We start from the raw sequence: 21,767 nt of genomic DNA, 5'->3' as shown, positions 1-21,767 counted from the left end.
CAATAATAAGAGAAAAAAGGCAAGTGCTCTGAGTTAGAGCTACTCCACGACAGTTATCTGAGAGTCACTATGTGCTTTCAATGTCATCAGGATCACAACTACTTAAGTGATTGAGTTCAGTAATTATAATTGTGTTTACATTCACAACAGTATATCATTGATATAAATAGACAGATGACAGCTTGATGATGTTCAGGGAACTATATGAAATCACCAGTTCGACATTTTATCATTTAGCAATGAAAGCAATAATGAAATCTTGTAGAAAACAAATTAATATTTCAAATACAATGTCATCAAATCTAACTTAGCTGTCAAACGTGCACAGACTTCCTCACACAACATTGGTATTATATCAAACATTTCTGTATTAACATGGATTGAAAGTTTTTTTCCCTTTAACTATCTTGAATGTGCCACTCACTTTTAAATTTTTAGTAATAGAATAAAAACCACTATAGTTTATTCAAAAAAGGAAATTTTAAAGATTATGCATTTCTCCATTGCAAACCTCTGTCTTGTTCCTACACTGTCATGCCCCCCTCCCTCCCCAATGCAAAGGCTTACTTTCCCTACTCAGGCTCTGGGGTGAGACTGAACCATTAGAAATCGACAACGAGGCTACGAAGTACTCTGGATGTGACATTTGCAAAATTTCAAGTTTATTAATCCTTCTACACTTATGATAAAATAGACAATATTAATACAAAAAGGTAGAGTATTATGGCTGGCAAGTTTCTGCTTATGTTCAGCCTTAAATGCTTCAATGTAACTGGTGAATGATGAACAATGAGAAACTTTGTACTAAGACACATTACAAGCTGTGATTATACTAATATAAAGTTAAATATTGTTAGCTTCCAATAGCAGTACATTTCAGGCCAGATTTGGGTGCTTTTACAGAACATAATTACAACAATTCCTATCTTTAATACAGAAACAAAGCTTTTAAGACTACAACTCCAAATTTCAATAGTTTGTGTGGCAACTAAGGGATGGAGCTCAGTCTTAACAAAGCAATGACTGAGTGCTGCAATTTAAGACAGTGACTAAAATTCAACTTTACTTACCTTATTCAAGGGGTCTAAGTTAAGTCAGTATAACTCTTTTATCTATGACGTCAAGAACACGAAGATCAAATCACTTCTATTGAGAATCTGGCAATCGTCTCTTTCTTTGCATCAAAGGACTATGGGTTAATAAATAGTTTTTTGCCATGTGGCCTGCAAATACCTTTAATTGGAAAACTGCCTGACGGATATGCATGTGCAATCTAAAGAGAAAATGGATATCACAATTAAGCTATTAAGACAAGAATGTAATAAGCAGAATACTTCACACACACAATATTAACAAACCTAAGTGTTAATGTTCTTGGAGTAATCAAAGCATTTTGTAAGTGCATGTGTTCATATAAAGGAGAGATCAACTGTATAATGATGCTTTATTTGTTAATACATGTACTTGTGGAATTTTCTATATGCATACTAAATGATAAGGAAGTGTACATTGAGATAAATAGGAATTCATTAGTGAAAGACATGAACATAACTTTAGCCATACTCTTTCTCTCTTTTCTCTCTCTCTCTGATGAGATATTGATGTCATTGAAGGCAAGGATATAAATAGGTATGCATGAAATGAGAGAAGCAAACATAAACATTGAGTAAGATTCTATCTCTAGTCAATATTAGCTAACAAAACCAGAAAATTGTGTTCATATATGCAATTGAAATTATATAAAGTACTTGCATATGAAAAAATAATAAATGATGTAAATGCAGTTAATTATTATAGGTTACAGCAATATATGATACAGTATTACAAGTGCATGCTTAGATAAAGGTATGTACACTTACTCAACTGCTACATGATCCATAATGTCAATGTGTATCATTTTGTCACAATATAATTATGTGTACAAGGTGAGAATGACTTTATGACTAAACTTGTTGAAGTGGTCAAAGCATTTGGTGAATGCTTACAGAAAAGAGATCAATTGTTTATGTATCGTATAATGATATTTTATTTGTTAATGGATATGGATACTTGAGTTTATCTACATGTAGACATAATTAATAATAAAGAAGTAATAGTTAGTGAAAGACTAAACTAAGAGTCTGTATTTGGGTTAACTTTACTCTCTCTCTCTTTCTGATATTACATCATCAAATGCAAGAATATTTAATATGCAAAATTTATGATGAAAGGGTAAGTAAGAATACAAATGGTTGGATAGTTAAATGTTTCAATTTTAGTGTTTAAATTATGTTCTAATTAAAAATTTGATGCAATTTTCTAGCTACATATTGAAGGAATTGTTTTATTTTAAAGTAATGTATACTATTAATTAATTGAAATTAATTACTACATATCAAACTATTTTGGAATGAAAGTGCCATACTAATTATATGAAGATTTATTTATCATTCAAAATAGACAATACAATTTTGTATTCATAACATTACTTGACTAGATTAGGTGAGCTGTACAAATCAACTAGAGTTCACAGCTTTCCATATTTCAGTATAAATATTGGTATTAGTAATAGTTATTTTATTAAAAAAGTAGTTTCAAATATAATCAACATAACAGACACTAGGCCTGCTACTGCTAATATAACGTTTAATTTGTTAAGACTCTTAGATATTTATGCATCTTTATTCCTTATTCATTTTGAGTTACTCAACTACATCAAAAACCACTTGACATGTAATATCAGTTTGTATAGTATTTAACCAGCTATCAATAACACTAAAAAGGTTTTCTTGTTTCTTCAGAACTATAATGTAGGTTGTCTCTCTGAATTTCTAATATATACAGTAGCAATTGCCTTCCATTCACAGCTAGATAATTTTAATTAGCTGAGTAACAAGATCTTTTTCTTCGTTTTTTGGATGAGTGGGTCACCGGTAACTATTAAGTAGTGATAAGTCAGATGAATACCAACTATAACAAAAAGTACATTATAAAATATTATGCTAACAATAGTATTTTCCCAAATAACTACATGTACATAAACAGCCAAATTGTATATAATTAATGTGGAAGTTTGAGATAAGAGTTAATGCATTTGAGTATGATTATACCATGTTTGGGATGATCTTGGACTTAGAAGGCAATCTATCAATTGTTTTGTCTATATAAGCAAGGAGATTCAAGTATATCATGAAATGTAGAGGTGATTGTTAAAGCATCTTAAACAAGCTAACTCATATTATATATACACAATTTATCCCGTGCTAGTATGATGTGGACTTAATACACATGTAATAATATAAATGTATATCCTAATAGTAACTGGACTATCTCAATGTCATTGTAAAATTAGACCCAATATATTAATTTATTCTACAGTAATTAATTATTTTTATAAGTTATATTGACTGCTAACATCATTAAATTCCTTTTTTGTAGAAATGAAAGTTTTACTTTTTTTAACTTCTTGTGGATATCTAACAATTTTAATGAAAATTTCTGAAATATGAGCTCACTATGCTTTTCCTTCTTAAACAATGGCAGCCATATTACCAGCTACTCTTGTGGTTAGAGTAGAATTGGACACTGCAAATGTATCAGGACAACGAGGATCCTATACTATTGACTTTCCACTTTTCCATGGAACTATTGTAATTTCAATTCACAATTTCCCACAGATTGCATTTCTTTACCTCAGTAGCAATGGAGACTTTGGGAACCATTGACACATTGGTCAAACTCTGGAAATGTGGAGCCAGTATGACAACATTCCTTGATAGGTCACTAAGGTCAATTGGAACTAGGAGAATTGTACGTCTAATGACAAGTGGAATGTTGGTCCAAGGTACTATATAACACCTTCTAGTGGTGTTAATATAACAATAGTTTCAATTTAAAGGGGCAGACATGCCAAAATTCAAAATACTTTTTTTTCATAAATGAAATCTTTGACATGTCCAATTCACCCTAAAATATTTCAATAATTTAATCACTGTTAAAAGCAAGCTTCTTTTCGAAGCGCTTTCAAGCTTCTTCTGCAATTACAACGTTCTTCCTATTAGGGTGGGGCTCCCTTGTGACGTCACAAGGGAACGATGCTAGGTGCAAAGTAATGGCTGAAGACTTTCAAATCGATCTATCTAGTCAGTATTCCAGCACATTAAGCCTCTCCTACTCTTCTTCTTCTTCCTTCAATATGACAGAAAGCAGTGACCCTGCGTCATGTGTGGAATCTGACCTCGAGAAAGGCTCTGAGAAGATAGTTGTTCCATAACAGTATGCATTCAGAATCATCATATGACGAGTCTAGAATGACGAGAGGTTACTAAATACTGAATGGTTAGTCTCTTGTGTCTGTTAGTCAGCTATAATAATGAATAAGAATTAAGAAGGCTACATGAGCTATCTGAGCTAACTTCAAAATATTGTGTTGTGTTATAAACACTATTATATTTATCTGTAAGTGTAAGTGTGGACATTGTATAGTCATGCCTACTGGAGCTTAGTGCATATATGTTGTTGTGAGATAATGCTACAGTCCAGAAAATGGAGCAGATTCAGCACAGATATCCTGTATCACTGAACATGAAGGACTTGGCTACTATCTATTATGAAATGTTGCTAACAAAATTACATTCTTGTTATATCCAGACTATATTGATGACCTTCTTCAAGCAACCATGCAATTCTACATGATGGAGGCACTCAATCTTCAACCTCCAATGTTCCTGGGCCTTTAAGCAGTACTTATGATAAACCTGACAAAACTTCTGCTATCAAGAGCCACAGAAGTCATTTCAGCCTTCTCCAACATTAGTTCAATAATGTTATTATTTATTTTTGTTATGGAAATAATAAATATCATTACTCTTGAGTCATTAACTATATATTAATGTCATTGAGTTAGTGATATTTGAACCCAACATAATGAGCAGGAAACTTTGTCCTAAATTTGTTGAGAACACAGCTAGGCAATACAACACATATTTTTTCTTCCAACCCAACACCAACTAGTAAACTTGATAGGAGATAAATCTGTATTGGGTGTACGTAATGGCTTACTGTAAGTGAGTTCAATAAAACCTTGTACGTACTTATATCATGTTGCCTATAACTGAAATATCCTGCTTGTAGTACCCAAACATTTAGGCAAACAAGTTCAAATCTTTCATGTTCAGCACTAAGCTCCAGTAGGCATGACTATACAATGTCCACACTTACACTTACAGGTAAATATAATAGTGTTTATAACACAACACAATATTTTGAAGTTAGCTCAGATAGCTCATGTAGCCTTCTTAATTCTTATTCATTATATAGCTGACTAACAGACACAAGAGACTAACCATTCAGTATTTAGTAACCTCTCGTCATTCTGAGACTCGTCATATGATGATTCTGACTCAGAGCCACTTTCCTTGGTTCATACTGTTATGGAACAACTATCTTCTCAGAGCCTTTCTCGAGGTCAGATTCCACACATACGCAGGTCACTGCTTTCTGTCATATTGAAGGAAGAAGAAGAGTAGGAGAGGCTTAATGTGCTGGAATACTGACTAGATAGATCGATTTGAAAGTCTTCACCATTACTTTTGCACCTAGCATCGTTCCCCTTGTGACGTCACAAGGGAGCCCCACCCTAATAGGAAGAACGTTGCAATTGCAGAAGAAGCCTGAAAGCGCTTCGAAAAGAAGCTTGCTTTTAACAGTGATAACAATTTTTTAAAATTATTGAAATATTTTTAGGGTGAATTGGACATGTCAAAGATTTCATTTATGCAAAAAAAGTATTTTTGAATTTTGGCATGTCTGCCCCCCTTTAATATTGGAGACTTTGTTGTTGTCGGTGTAATGATATATATTGGCAGTTATTACTAATAACTGTTATAATATAAATGTAATGACATGATATTGTAAGTATTAGCATTGGTGTATTGGCATGTAATGGAAATAATGTTGTAGTAATTGATAAAGCGCATTATCACTTTTTTGGTGAAAATAATAATGAAAACACTCTCAAAAATACAAAAATAGGCAAATTAAAGATTAATTATTAATTGTAAATTTATCAGTCTATGCAGTAGTCCTTGAATTTCAAAGTTACATAATCATTAAAAATATCGAGACCACAAACTAGTCCCTTCAATTAACTCTAGTCTTTTTAATTATATTGGGTGAGAGAGAACCAGCAGTTATTACAAATAAAATAATCTCATAATAAATTACAAAGCCACCAATTTTGATATATCAACCACACTTTAAGTATAAATTCTGCACACTTCTAGTATTATACACATATATACAATGCTAAGCAATAATGTTGGGCACCCTGTATTAGGATGGGAAGCATCCAGGAACTGGTACTGCAGACCTTTGTTGACAATAAATTTAAAAGAACTATTAGCATCGTTTATGAATAGACGTCAATTGATGGAAAGAAGGGTTGAATATCTAGTTAGAAAATGAACGCAATGCTTGTTAAATATCTGTTTTTTTCATTCGTTCTTGTCTGCTGCGCCATACCACGTTGAAAGCACCAGTTCCCATCTGAACACTGAAGTTAAGCAACGTCGGGCCAGCGTAGTACTGGGATGGGAGACCGCCCGGGAATTGCTGGTGCTGCAGACTTCTTTTTTTTTTTTTTCCCTTTTTATTCTTTTTTTTACCTTTTTTTACTCTCATTTTTAGTTCAATCTTTTTTATAAAAATAGTAATAATTAAGATGTACTTTAAAATACAAAACTAAGAGTCCAAAGCTAAATTATATATAAGTGTTAACATACTCCTTAGCTCCTTGATCATACAATGAGAAAGAGATTTTAAGATCACAGGTTAGCTTCAAGAAACTGACAACACTGTACTGTGGCCAGAATTCCCAAATTAGTAATTTGATATCCAGAGATATATCATGTTTTACAATTGTAACTTTGTCAAATAGCCAGTCTTGATCAGTATATAGATCACCAAGAACATGTAAACGTGTACACATGTAGAGAAATTAAAGACAGAGTACAGGCGTTTCAGTTTTTTCTTTTTGTTGGTATGACATAATCTCTTAATGATCATTTTGGTATCTCATTGATGTATCTAAATCAAATACTAATGTTACGGAAACAATTATCTACTATTTGTAATTGGAAATTCTGACCACAGCTAATATTGTTTGTTAGCTTCTGAAAATTATGGAAGTTAACCTGTGATCTTAAAAACAATGATGTACTTTTCTTATTGTATATATATGACTGTATCATGGCATCAAGGAGTATGCTAACAATTATAATTAAACTTTCGTCTAATAGTTTGTATTTTTAATTACATCTGAATTATTACTATTTTCGTTAATAAATAAGAAGGAATTAGTGAAAAAGAAGGCAGAAGTACCAGCAATATACCTGGATGGTCTTCCATTCCATTCCAGTACTATACTAGCCTGATGTTGCTTAACTTATTGTTCAGATGGGAACTGTTGCTTTCAACATGGTATGGCAACAGACAGCAAAGATGTTTTCAATAGAAAGTTAATAATGCAATAATCAATTGCAACATAGTACAGGTCACAAAAATACATGCATGGTTAAACTGCAGTACAATTTGTTGCAAGCATTTATCCTCAGTTAGGTATGTGTATCAAGTTCCATACATATATACCTACATTTGTTCTTTAAACATAATGTAACTGCAATATTGTATTTAAATGTGATCCATTCACCAATATCTTCTCAGTCAATTCTGAAATTCTTGCAAAACACAACACTTTGCTTTGAAAATGTCCCCAAACAACTGGAGCAGTGCTATTCTTCTCTTCATTCATTATGGTAGTTTGGGTACAGTAATTGGTATTTGTGAACGGGATACAATTTCAATAAAAATGAAGTACAATTTCAACATTAATTGCTTCAGAAAGTCTTGACTATTACTAATTTTGGGAGTAAAGGAAAATATGTCCTGGAAGTTGTTCAGTGTTGATTGTGCATTGATTAAGGTTTTGAGTAGTTACTGTGTCTTTTTTAACTTTTAACTATGAACATCGTGTAATAATTATATGCAAAACTTGACGCTACGTCAACACTTCTATTATGCGCATGTTCAGTTTCATTAGCAATATGGCTACTTGTGCTGTTGGCGCTATTGTTTGCTGGTAGTAATCTCAAATGTAGTATTTGTTTGGAATTCTTTAGTGATCCTCGTGTTCTTCCTTGTCTTAATACATATTGTTTGAAATGTCTACAAGGTCTTGTAAATGATCAGAAGAGTGACTTGAGTTTGTCCGCAATGTAGAGTTAAACATAAGATACCAAAAGGGGTGTAACTAGCTATCTCTGCGATCTCTCCATTTTGCCAGAGTTAGAGGCTGCTAAAATTACCGAAAAGAAAAAGAAGATCAAGCCATGTGATTTCTGCATAACTGGTGAGGTAGCTGTAAGTTTCTGTAATGAATGTAGTGAGTATTTGTGCCAATATTGTAATGATATGCATAAACGTGGAAAGAGATCATCTACTCATACATTAAGTTTGCTAGAAGAGGCTGCCTCATTTCATTCATCGACTCTTGCTCATTTAATTAAGCAAGATCCATATTGTTCTCAGCATTCTGATTACAAGCTAGAAATCTTTTGTAAGACCTGTAATACACTAGTATGTTGTATGTGTATGTTAGAGACTATTCATAAAGGACATAGCTATGACTTCTTCAAGAATGTTCAAGATGAATTGATGGAATGGATTAGATTAATGACAGCTAATATTGAGGAAAAAGAGAAGAAACTTCAATGTCATCTTACTTTTGTTAAGAAATATGAGCAACAAATATGTAGTCAACGAGATAAACTTGAGGAGAGATAAATGGAGTCTGTGATGAGTATATAACAAAAATACAAGCAATGAAGAAGGAGCTTCTAAAACAAGTTGAGTCCAAATTTACTGAAGATAGAAAGACAATATGGGCAACTACAGATCATCTTGAAGTTATGATAGCTCAAGTTAAGACGAGTCATGCTTTTAGTAAAACGTTATCAAAAACAAAATAAAGGACAAATGTTTGTCTTTATTGAATCAGCTCATTCATAGTCTGACTGAACTTGATAGTAAAGATATTGATGTGTCAGTAATATTTGATTCTTCTACTCCACGCATCATATTTAAAAAATCACCTTCTAATGTTTTAACAAGTCTTGGAACTCTCACAATAGCTAAAGTTAACAAAGATGCATTAACACAGGGAACTCTTCAAAAAACTATTGTAAAAACAGGTGTGAAAAATACTCTGATGTACATTCTAAATAATCCACTAGCAAATCTTGTGAAATGGCATTGTAAATGTTGTTTTAATGACTTAATTTTTTCCTGTCCTGTAATAGTAGCTAGTGACAATCAGTTAGAAGTTGAATTTACACCAACACAGGCAGGAAAGTATTACTTTAAGCTGAGATCAACTGGTTCCTTAATTTCAGGTGTCCAAATGTTCAGCATTACTGTAGCCAGTAATCATTATATGCCATCCAAGGTAACTAGCGTGGTACCATCTACAGTCCACAATGGTAGAAAGGTAGCAACTTACGAGACAGGCTTAGGTGTTTTAATCGGAGATCAGGTGAAACGTGGACCTAATTGGAATTATTTGGATGAAGATGGTGGTGCTGGAAACTTAGGCACAGTAGTTAGTGTATGTGGTACTGCTTCACGTATGTATGATGCTACAGTTGAATGGGATATTATAGGAGTTCAACAGCACTATCATTGTGGAAGTCAGGCAAATATGACTTGGAACTTGTTCAATAATTGTGATGCACACATTATTAAATCCTTATTTTTTGTAGAAACAAATGTTTTTACTATTTTCAGTTTCTTGAGGATACCTAACAATTTAACCAAAAATTTCTGACAGTGCATGAAATATGAACTCAGTTCACTATGTATGTTTTTTCTTCTTTAATGTTTAACCATAGCAGCCACTTCACCAGCTTCTATTGTAGCTAAAGTACACTGCAAATGTATCAGAATATCTACTAATTCATACTAAGCTAGGACATCCCACTTTTCCATGGAACTATTGTTATTCCATCTGTCTATTTCCCATAGATTGCACTTCTTTGCCCCAGTGGCAAATACTATAGAAAACTTCAGGACCCATTGGCCAGGATGGCAAAGGTCAAGAGCAGCCTATGTTTTTTCTATACTTTGCACTGTTAAAAAGGAGGTGTCATCATGACACCATGTAGTGTCACGGTTGGTGTTGTCATGACACCAGTATGTTACCTTGACCACTTGAGGTTATCATGAGACAGTATTGATTGCCATGACACTGACTTTAGTTCACATGAATGAAACTTAATTTTTTTTTAATAAGGTATTGAATACTTAAGAACAATATACTTATTGGTAGTCACACTGTAACTAATACGAGTCAATGGTTGTGAATAGAGCCCATATACATTTGAATCCTGTAACTTGGAAGCCCATATAAAGAGGTTTTGACTGGGGTTTCGAGTAACACAAAAAGCATGAAAATGATGATCAAAGTCAAGCACTTGAAGGACCTTCACCTCCAGTAATACTACATAATGAACAAGGTATACACTAATTATTTGACCAAATGTTATTTCTCCTTCTGTATCAACTTTAAGTACTACACATGCTCCACTTTCAAATTTTATTCCTCCATCAACTACCCAGTTGACTCTATTGTGTACATAAAATAAGATTATATAATGACAAGTAACATACTTGGCATACGTTTGACTTCGATCAATACCAGTATCACTGTTAAAGAAATTATTGTCTGGCAGTGTAACATATGTGCCTAAGATAAAGATAAAACAATGTTTAATAATTATTTTGTAACCTGGGCCAGCTTCTAATTTTTTCAGCTGGAAGTTCATTTTTGTTAAGATTCAAATAGCACTGATAGAGTTGGTGACGAAGTGCAAGAGAATAACAGACATTGGTGAAGTTACCCATGACTGTTGCCAGATGTTTAAAGTACGAATGTTTACCCTCATATCTCATGGTCCAATGACGAATCATAGGTCCATATCTAGTTATACACAAGACACACTGATTAAAATATTGATCTGTCTACCTTCAACAACTCATAAGCCACTCCTACAGCCTCTTTTGTTGGTAAAGCAGCTGCTGTGACCCATTTTGTGAAATAATCACTAATCGTTAAAATATATCGATTTTCCTGATTGAGACACAGGCGACAATGGTCCAATAAAATCAATTCCGATGTGGTACCATGGGGAATGAACTGGTATAGGGTGTAGCTCTGGTCTTGTAGTTGTCAACTTGTCTCTTGTTCTTTGACACTCATCACATGCAGATACCTACAATAAGTCACAGTACAACTTATAATTAAGAAAAACACATCACTTACAACTTGCTTCACATCTTTCATGACTCCTTTCCATGTAAATCTCTCAATAATTCTATTATAGGTCTTTTTTTCACCAAGATGTCCAGATGTGGGGTCAGCATGGCAACAACGCACAATTCGTAACTTTCAGTCTCTGATCGTACATACCTCACCCACTGAAAACAGAAATATTATCATAAATTATTTTTAAGACAATAAAAAAAGAAAACTGAGAAAATAATATAAACTTGTCCTGGTTTCTTCTCATAGTACACTTCTCCTTCTTTCATTGCTAGTTATTTTAAGACAATAAAAAAGAAACTGAGAAAATAATATAAACTTGTCCTGGTTTCTTCTCATAGTACACTTCTCCTTCTTTCATTGCTAGTTTGCCAGCCTTTTTCCTAATGCTTCTCTTCCTGTTAGCGGAACAATCTGAGCCATAAGTTCCATTTTCTATGTAGTTTATTGCTTCCTCTGTCAGGTTCCCATCTTCTCTCTGCTGTGACATCGGTTTTTTTGACACTTTGAAAACTTCACCAGGTGGCTAAAGCTCTCCATTTAAGTACATACAAATAAGAAGTGATAAATCAATTTGTATGTGTCAAATTCCACTTCTCTTTACCAGTCTGAGACGCCTGGGTCCAAATATTGCAAGGCGGAATTTAATTTTGCAGACTTTTTGTTGCCAAATTTGGTCCTAGGTCCAAATTTTGCACCCGGACCAAATTTTTCGTGACAGTACCATTCTCCCTGTAAGTAATTCTATCAATTCCAAGGCATCTTGGAGTATTAAGCCTTTGCTTCTTAGTTTTGTATTGTTAAGATATCTTAATTGTTACTATTAATTTTCATAAAAATTTGAACAAAAGAATGGATATGTAGTAAAAAAAGAAAAAAGAAAAAGTCTGCAGCACAGCAACTCCCAGGCAGTCTCCAATTCAAGTACTACACTGTCCCAACATTGCTTAAACTTCAGAGTACAGATGGGAACCAGTGCTTTCAACATGGTATGACCGCATACACTAATCAATAAGAAGAACCAGGTATTTATCCCAGTGTCATATGAAATAACCGAGATGCACGCAATCACAGTTCACAAAGAACTACTGAATAAAATGAAAACACAATGACTCAAAAAAAAACAGTATAAGAATTGCACTAACAAAACTCATTCACTAACTGACTGAAAATGCAAAAACAAAGGCTTAAATACAAAATATGTTATGAATATTTATAAGTTACGAAGGCAGGATATGACACATATCATTGGTCTAACAAGCAATGCTCAGCTAAATTCACCAACTACAGTACTCTATTCCATTAATTAAGAGACATGTATTCATGAACTATTCTAATGACAACAATTAATAGCATTAAGTAACAATTATCTGCTTTTTAAAGTTATTGTCAGAAAAGTCGGTACATATTGCAAAAATTAAAAAGAAAAAAATGTGCATCACCAACAATTCCTGGGTGGTCTTCCATCCCACTACTATGCTGGTCTGATGCTGCTGAACTATAGTGTTCAGATGGGAACTAGTGGTTTCAATATGGTATGGCCAAGGACAGCAGAAGATTAATAATAATAATAAACAATATAGTACAGATCACAAAAATTCATATAAGGTTAAATGCTATGTTTATATGTTTTGCTAGCATTTATCCTCAGCTAGCTATATGTACATCAAACTCCATACATATACACCTAATGTGTCCTTATATATATGCTTAACTTTAATATTGTAGTTAAATGCTAATAATCTTCTTTATTTTCATCTCAATGTATTTATTCTCCCATACATGCTTCTTGTATGTGTCTCTTCTCTCATACATCAACTCTGCAAAACTCATTTTCAATCTGCCCTCTCTCTCTAGAACTCTCTTCCCCACTCTGTAAAATCCAGTAGTTCCATCAATTCTTCTAAATATAATGTAAAGAAATTTGTATACTAATCTCATATCACTAACCATCAATCAACAGCCATTATTATGTTGCATGTTTCTATTTGATACTCTTAACACTAACTAATTGCTATTTGTCTTTTTAAAAATAATATTTATTATTACTGATAGTATAATTTATAACGCTAATGAATTACTTGATTAATGCTCAATATAATGAAGTTAATTAGTCAACATTAAAGCAAACATTAGCTTTTATGTTGACTAATTAACCATTAGACATCTCTTTTTACCCTCAGGACTTATCAAGAGTTATTCATGCTATTGATAAATGCACGTGCGGTTATTAGACGCGTTATAGATACTTTCTCGTCCGTCGTTCTTGTCTATGTTGAGCGAAAGGAGTATTGTTGTTGAAGTGAAGAGATAGTAACTAATGTAAAGGAAAGACTGTTATTGCTGGTGCTTTGAATGAAACCATGACATGGCTAATGTAATGGTAATAAAGGTGATGATGCTGATAGTTTGGGTACTACAGTTTTTGGTACTTGTGAGCCTGGAAGTGGATATGATTTAAAAGTAAAAGTGAGCTGTCAATATTATTTCAAAAAATCTTGACTATTGTTAATTTTGGGAAGTTGTTCAGTAGTAATTGTGTATGTTTTTAATGGCTACGGTGTCTTTTTTTTAGTTCGACGAATTGATTACCTTGTAATAATTTATTATATGCAAAAGTTTGATGCTATGTCGCACTCGTTAGTTTACTATTATGCGCATGCTCAGTTGGATTAGCAATATGGCTAATTGTGCTGTTGGCGCTATTGTGCTGGTAGTAATCTCAAATGTAGTATTTTTTTGGAATTCTTTAGTGATCCTCGTGTTCTTCCTTGTCTTCATACATATTGTTTGAAAATGTCTACAAGGTCTTGTAAATGGTCAGAAGAGTGACTTGAGTTGTCCTCAATGTAGAGTTAAACATAAGATACCAAAAGGGGGTGTAACTAGCTATCTCTGCGATCTCTCCATTTTGCCAGAGTTAGAGGCTGCTAAAATTACTGAAACGAACATCAAGCCATGTGATTTCTGCATAACTGGTGAGGTAGCTGTAAGTTTCTGTAATGAATGTAGTGAGTATTTGTGCCAATATTGTAATGATATGCATAACGTGGAAAAGAGCTCATCTACTCATACATTAAGTTTGCTAGAAGAGGCTGCCTCATTTCATTCCTCAACTCTTGCTCATTTAATTAAGCAAGATCCATATTGTTCTAAGCACTCTGATTACAAGCTAGAAATCTTTTGTAAGACCTGTAATACACTAGTATGTTGTATGTGTATGTTAGAGACTATTCATAAAGGACATAGCTATGACTTCTTCAAGAATGTTCAAGATGACTTGATGGAATGGATTAGATTAATGACAGCTAATATTGAGGAAAAAGAGAAGAAACTTCAATGTCATCTTACTTTTGTTAAGAAATATGAGCAACAAATATGTAGTCAACGAGATACACTAGAAGGAGAGATAAATGAAGTCTGTGATGAGTATATAACAAAAATACAAGCATGAAGAAGGAGCTTGTAAAACAAGTTGAGTCCAAAATTTACTGAAGATAGAAAGACAATATGGCAACTACAGATCATCTTGAAGTTATGATAGCTCAAGTTAAGACGAGTCATGCTTTTAGTAACGTTATCAGAAACAAAGTAAAGGACAAATGTTGTCTTTATTGAATCAGCTCATTCATAGTCTGACTGAACTTGATAGTAAAGATATTGATGTGTCAGTAATATTTGATTCTTCTACTCCACACATCATATTTAAAAAATCACCTTCTAATGTTTTAAAAACAAGTCTTGGAACTCTCACAATATCTAAAGTTAACAAAGATGCATTAACACAGGGAACTCTTCAAAAAAACTATTTCAAAACAGGTGTGAAAATACTCTGATGTACATTCTAAATAATCCACTAGCAAATCTTGTGAAATGGCAATGCAAATGTTGTTTTAATGACTTAATTTTTTCCTGTCCTGTAATAGTAGCTAGTGACAATCAGTTAGAAGTTGAATTTACACCAACACAGGCAGGAAAGTATAACTTTAAGCTGAGATCAAACTGGTTCCTCATTTTCAGGTGTCCAAATGTTTCAGCATTACTGTAGCCAGTAATCATTATATGCCATCCAGGTAACTAGCGTGGGTACCATCTACAGTCCACAATGGTAGAAAGGTAGCAACTTACGAGACAGGCTTAGGTGTTTTAATTGGAGATCGGGTGAAACGTGGACCTAATTGGAATTATTTTAATCAAGATGGTGGTGCTGGAAACTTAGGCACAGTAGTTAGTGTATGTGGTAGTGCTTCACGTAAGTATGATGTTACAGTTGAATGGGTATTATAGGAGTTCAACAGCGCTATCGTTGTGGAAGTCAGGGCAAATATGACTTGGAACTTGTTCAATAATTGTGATGCACACATTATTTAATCCTTATTTTTTGTAGAAACAAATGTTTTTACTATTTTCAGGTTTCTTGAGGATACCTAACATTTAACCAAAAATTTCTGACAGTGCATGAAATATGAACTCAGTTCACTATGTATGTTTTTTCTTCTTTAAGGTTTAACCATAGCAGCCACTTCACCAGCTTCTATTGTAGCTAAAGTACACTGCAAAATGTATCAGAATATCTCTACTAATTCATACTAAGCTAGGACATCCCACTTTTCCCATGGAACTATTGTTATTCCATCTGGTCTATTTCCCATAGATTGCACTTCTTTGCCCAGTGGTAAATACTATAGAAACTTCAGGTCCCATTGGCCAGATGGCAAAAGTCAAGAGCAGCCTATGTTTTTTCTATACTTGAGCTATTGCAGAGACTTTCTGTTACTATCAGAAGATGTAACACTGTATCTATTATAGGAACCATGAAAAAGTTGAATGACTGCGGAATACGACTACTAACTTAAAAACCTATTTTGTTGTTTTTGTTGCGTACCTACCCTTACTAGAAGGGCGGTACTTAAATACCGCACGTGTGGCGCTAGCATGGCGACCTTCTTGCTAGGTCGCTGAGGTCAATTGGAGCTAGTGGATTTGCACGTCTACCGAAGAAATGGAATGTTGGTCCAAGGTACTATACAACACCTTCTAGTGGCAGTAAAATAACTAGTAGTTCCAATTTAATTGTGATTGGAGGCACTGTCGTTGACACGTTGTGGTGTAATGACATATAGTGTAAGTATTATAACATATCGTGTGATGACGTATAATGTATATAGTAAAGTATTGGTGTATTAACATATAGACTAGTATCAATAGATAAGGGAACTATTGTAATTTCAATTCACAATTTCCCCACAGATTGCATTTCTTTACCTCAGTAGCAATGGAGACTTCGGGAACCATTGACACATTGGTCAAACTCTGGAAATGTGGAGCCAGTATGACAACATTCCTTGGTAGGTCACTAAGGCCAATTGGAACTAGGAGAATTGTACATCTAATGACAAAGTGGAATGTTGGTCCAAGGTACTGTATAACACCTTCTAGTGGTGTTAAAATAACTAATAGTTTCATTTAATTATGATTGGAGACTTTGTTGTTGTCAGTGTAATAATATATATTGTAATAAGCAGTTATTACTAATAACTGTTATAATATAAATGTAATGACATATATTGTTAAGTATTGAGTATTGGTGTATTGGCAGTGTAATGGAAATAATGCTGTAGTAATTGATAAAAGCGCAATTATCACTTTTTGGTGAAAATAATAATGAAAACAATCTCAAAATCAAAAAAACAATAGGCAAATTAAAGATTAATTATTAATTGTAAATTTATCAGTCTATGCAGTAGTCCTGAATTTCAAAGTTACATGATCAGTTAAAATATTGAGACCACAAAAACTAGTCCCTTCAAATTAACTCTAGTCTTCCTAATTATAGTGGGGGTGAGAGAGAACCAGCAGGTATTACAAATAAAAATAATCTCATATAAATTACACTACACCACTTTTGATTATCAACCACACTTTAATATAAATTCTAGCACACTTCTAGTGTTATAACACATATATACAATTCTGAGCTAAGCAATAATGTTGGACAACCCTGTATTAGGATGGGAAGCATCCAGGATTTACTGGTACTGCAGACCTTTGTTGACAATAATTTAAAAAGAACTATTAGCATCATTTATGAATAGACGTCTTAATTGATGGAAAGAAGGGTTGAATATCTAGTTAGAAAATGAACGCAATGCTTGTTAAATACTGTTTTTTTCATTCACGCTCGTCTGTGGCCATACCACGTTGAAAGCACCAGTTCCATCTGAACACTGAAGTTAAGCAACGTCGGGCCAGCGTAGTACTGGGATGGGAGACCGCCCGGAATTGCTGGTGCTGCAGACTTCTTTTTTTTTCCTTTTTTCCTTTTTTTTACTGCCATTTTTAGTTCAAAATCTTTTTTATAAAAATAGTAATAATTAAGAGTACTTTAAAATACAAAACTAAGAGTCAAAAGCTAAATTATATATAAGTGTTAACTACTCCTTAACTCCTTGATCATACAACGAGAAAGAGTTTTTAAGATCACAGGTTAGCTTCAAAAACTGAACAACCCTGTACTGTGGCCAGAATTCCCAAATTAATAATTTGATATCCAGAGGATATATCATGTTTACAATTGTATCCTTTGTCAAATAGCCAGTCATTGACCAGTATATAGATCACCAAGAACATTGTAAACGTGTACACATGTATAGAAATTAAAAGACAAGAGTACAGGCGCTTTAGTTTTTTCTTTTGTTGGTATGACTAATCTTTCGTAATGATCATTTTGGTATCTCATTGATGTATCCTAAATCAAATATTAATGTTACAGAACAATTATCTACTTATTTTTAGCAATTGGAAATTCTGACCACAGCTAATATTGTTAGCTTATTTCTGAAAATTATGAAAGTTAATTAACCTGTGATCTTAAAAACAATGATGTACTTTTCTTATTGTATGTATATGACTGTATCATGTCATCAAGGAGTATGCTAGCAATTATAATTAAACTTTCGTCTACTAGTTTTGTATTTTTAATTACCATCTGAATTATTACTATTTTTGTTAATAAAACAAGAGGAATTAGTTGAAAAAGAGAGACAGAAGTACCAGCAATATACCTGGATGGTCTCTCCCATTCCATTCCAGTACTATACTGGCCTGCATGATGTTGCTTAACTTTAGTGTTCAGATGGGAACTGTTGCCTTCAACATGTATGGCCACAGACAGCAAAGATGTTTCAATAGAAAATTAATAATGCAATAATCAATTGCAACATAGTACAGGTCGCACAAAATACATGCATGGTTAACTGCAGTTACAATTTCTTGGCAAGCATTTATCCTCTGTTAGGTATGTGTATCAAGTTCCATTACAAATATACCTACATTTGTTCTTTAACTTTAAACACTAATTTAACCAATATGTAGAAAAAAAAACCCCCCCCCCCCCCCCCCCCCCCCCCCCCCCCCCCCCCCCCCCCCCCCCCCCCCCCCCCCCCCCCCCCCCCCCCCCCCCCCCCCCCCCCCCCCCCCCCCCCCCAAAAAATGTCTGCAGCACAGCAACTCCTAGGCAGTCTCCAATTCAAGTACTACACTGGCCCAACATTGCTTAACTTCAGAGTACAGATGGGAACCAGTGCTTCACACATTGTATGACCGCATACACTAATCAATTAAGAAGAAACCAGGTATTTATCCTAGTTTCATATCATTGGTCTAACAAAAGCAATGCTCAAGCTAAATCACCAACTACGTACTCTATTCCATTAATTAAGCGAGCATGTATTCATGAACTATTCTAATGACAACAATTAATAGCATTAAGTAACAATTATCTGCTTTTTTTAAAGTTATTGTCAAGAAAGTCGGTACATATTGCAAAGGTAAAAGAAAAAATGTGCATCACCAACAATTCCTGGGTGGTCTTCCTCCCACTACTATGCTGGTCTGATGCTGCTGAACTACAGTGTTCAGATGGGAACTATGGTTTCAATATGGTATGGCCAAGGACAGCAGAAGAGTAATAATAATAATGAACAACATAGTACAGATCACAAAATACATATAAGGTTAAATGCTATGTTATATGTTTCACTAGCATTTATCCTCAGCTAGCTCTATGTACATCAAACTCCATAAAATACACCTAATGTGTCCTTATATATATCCTTAACTTTAATATGTATTTAAATGCTAATAATCTTCTTTATTTTCATCTCAATGTATTTATTCCTAAATCTTCTCTCCATATATACATGCTTCTTGTTTGTGTCTCTTCTCTCATACATCAACTCTGCAAAACTCATTAGTTCAATCTGCCCTCTCCTCTCTAGAAACTCTCTCCTCACTCTGTAAAATCCCGTAGTTCCATCAATTCTTCTAAATATAATGTAAAGAAATTTGTATACTAATCTCATATCACTAACCATCATCAACAGCCATTATTATGATGTTGCATGTTTTCTATTTAATACTTTTAACACTAACTAATTGCTATTTGTCTTTTTAAAAATAATAATTATTATTACTGACTAATATAATTTATAATGCTAATAAATTACTTGATTAATGCTCAATATAATGAAGTTTAATAGTCATGATCAACATAAAAGCAAACATTAGCTTTTATGTTGACTAATTAACCATTAGACATCTCTTTTTTACCTCAGGACTTATCAAGAGTTATTCATGCTATTGATAATGCACGTGAGGTTATTCAGACGTGTTATAGATACTTTCTTGTCCGTCGTTTCTTGTCTATGTTGAGCGAAAGGAGTATTGTTGAAGTGATGAGATAGTAACTAATGTAAAGGAAAGACTGTTATTGCTGGTGCTTGAATGAAACCATGACATGGCTAATGTAATGGTAATAAAGGTGATGGTGATGATAGTTTGGGTATTACAGTAATTGGTACTTGTGAGCCTGGAAGTGGATTATGATTTAAAAGTAAAGTGAGCTGTCAGCATTATTTCAAAAAATCTTGACTATTGTTAATTTTGGGAAGTTGTTCAGTAGTAATTGTGTAATGTTTTTTAATGGCTACGGTATCTTTTTTAGTTTAGACGAATTGATTACCTTGTAATAATTTATTATATGCAAAAATTGGGATGATGCTATGTCAGCACTCGTAGTTTACTATTATGCGCATGCTCAGTTTGCATTAGCAATATGGCTACTTGTTCTGTTGGCGTTGTTTACTAATCTCAAATGTAGTATTTGTTGGATTCTTCACTGATCCTCGTAGTCTTCCTTGTCTTCATACGTATTGTCTGGAGTGTCTACAAGTCTTGTAAATGATCAGAAGAATGACTTAAGTTGTCCTCAATGTAGAGTTAAACATAAGATACCAAAAAGGGGTGTGGTTAGCTATCTCTGCGATCTCTCCATATTGCCAGAGTTAGATGCTGCTAAAATTACCGAAAAGAAAAAGGAGACCAAAGTATGTGATTTCTGCATACCTGGTGAGGTAGCTGTAAGTTTCTGTAATTGAATGTAGTGAATATTTGTGCCAATATTGTAATGATATGCATAAACGTGGAAAGAGATCATCTACTCATACATTAAGTTTGCTAGAAGAGGGCTTGCCTCATTTCCATTCATCACTCTCTGCTCATTTAATTAAGCAAGTCCATATTGTTCTCAGCATTCTGATTACAAGCTAGAAATCTTTTTGTAAGACCTGTAAGACACTAGTATGTTGTATGTGTTATGTTAGAGACTATTCATAAAGGACATAGCTATGGACTTCTTCAAGAATGTTCAAGATGAATTGATGGAATGGATTAGATTAATGACAGCTAATATTGAGGAAAAAGAGAAGAATCTTCAATTGTCATCTTACTTTTGTTAAGAAATCTGAGCAACAAATATGTAGTCAACGAGATAAACTTGAAGCAGAGATAAATGCAGTCTGTAATGAGTATTATACAAAAAATACATGCAATGAAGGAGAGCTTCTAAAACAAGTTGAGTCCAATTTACTGAAGACAGCAAGACAATATGGGCAACTAAAGATCTCTGAAGTTATGATAGCTCAAGTTAAGACGAGTCATGCTTTTAGTAAAACGCTATCAAAAAACAAGTAAAGGACAAATGTTGTCTTTATTGAATCAGCTCATTCATAGTCTGATTGAACTTGATAGTAAAGATATTGATGTGTCAGTAATATTTGATTCCTCTACTCCACGCATTATATTTAAAAAATCACCTTCTAATGTATTTAACAAGACTTGGGAAAAAACTCACTCTAGCTCGAATTAACAAAAGATACATTAACAGAAGGAACTCTTCAAAAAAAACTATTGTAAAAAAACAGGTGTGGAAAAATACTCTGATCTACATTCTAAATAATCCATTAGCAAATCTTGTGAAGGTGGGAATGTAAACTGTTGGTTTAATAACTTAAGTTTTTCCCTGTCCTGTAACAGTATCTAGTGAGCAATCAATTAGAAAGTTCAATTTACACCA

The 21,767-nt window shown here is 33.6% G+C and overlaps 2 non-coding genes and 1 pseudogene across 2 annotated transcripts; 2 read left to right on the top strand and 1 right to left on the bottom strand.

The window, feature by feature from the left end:
* Positions 1 to 6,485: 6,485 nt before the first annotated feature.
* On the top strand, positions 6,486 to 6,606 carry LOC121391861. The gene has a single exon (XR_005960390.1). It is a non-coding gene; the product is annotated as a 5S ribosomal RNA (ribosomal RNA).
* Positions 6,607 to 12,237: 5,631 nt separating this feature from the next.
* LOC121391864 lies at positions 12,238 to 12,356 on the bottom strand (annotated as a pseudogene).
* Positions 12,357 to 17,536: 5,180 nt separating this feature from the next.
* LOC121391862 lies at positions 17,537 to 17,653 on the top strand. The gene has a single exon (XR_005960391.1). It is a non-coding gene; the product is annotated as a 5S ribosomal RNA (ribosomal RNA).
* The last annotated feature ends 4,114 nt before the right edge of the window (positions 17,654 to 21,767 follow it).

The sequence above is a fragment of the Gigantopelta aegis genome, unplaced genomic scaffold (genome assembly GCF_016097555.1).
Source record: "Gigantopelta aegis isolate Gae_Host unplaced genomic scaffold, Gae_host_genome ctg3029_pilon_pilon:::debris, whole genome shotgun sequence".
In the NCBI taxonomy this organism is placed as follows: domain Eukaryota; kingdom Metazoa; phylum Mollusca; class Gastropoda; order Neomphalida; family Peltospiridae; genus Gigantopelta; species Gigantopelta aegis.
Note: the sequence above shows the minus strand (reverse complement) of the source record. Positions and strands in the feature narration are given on the sequence as shown.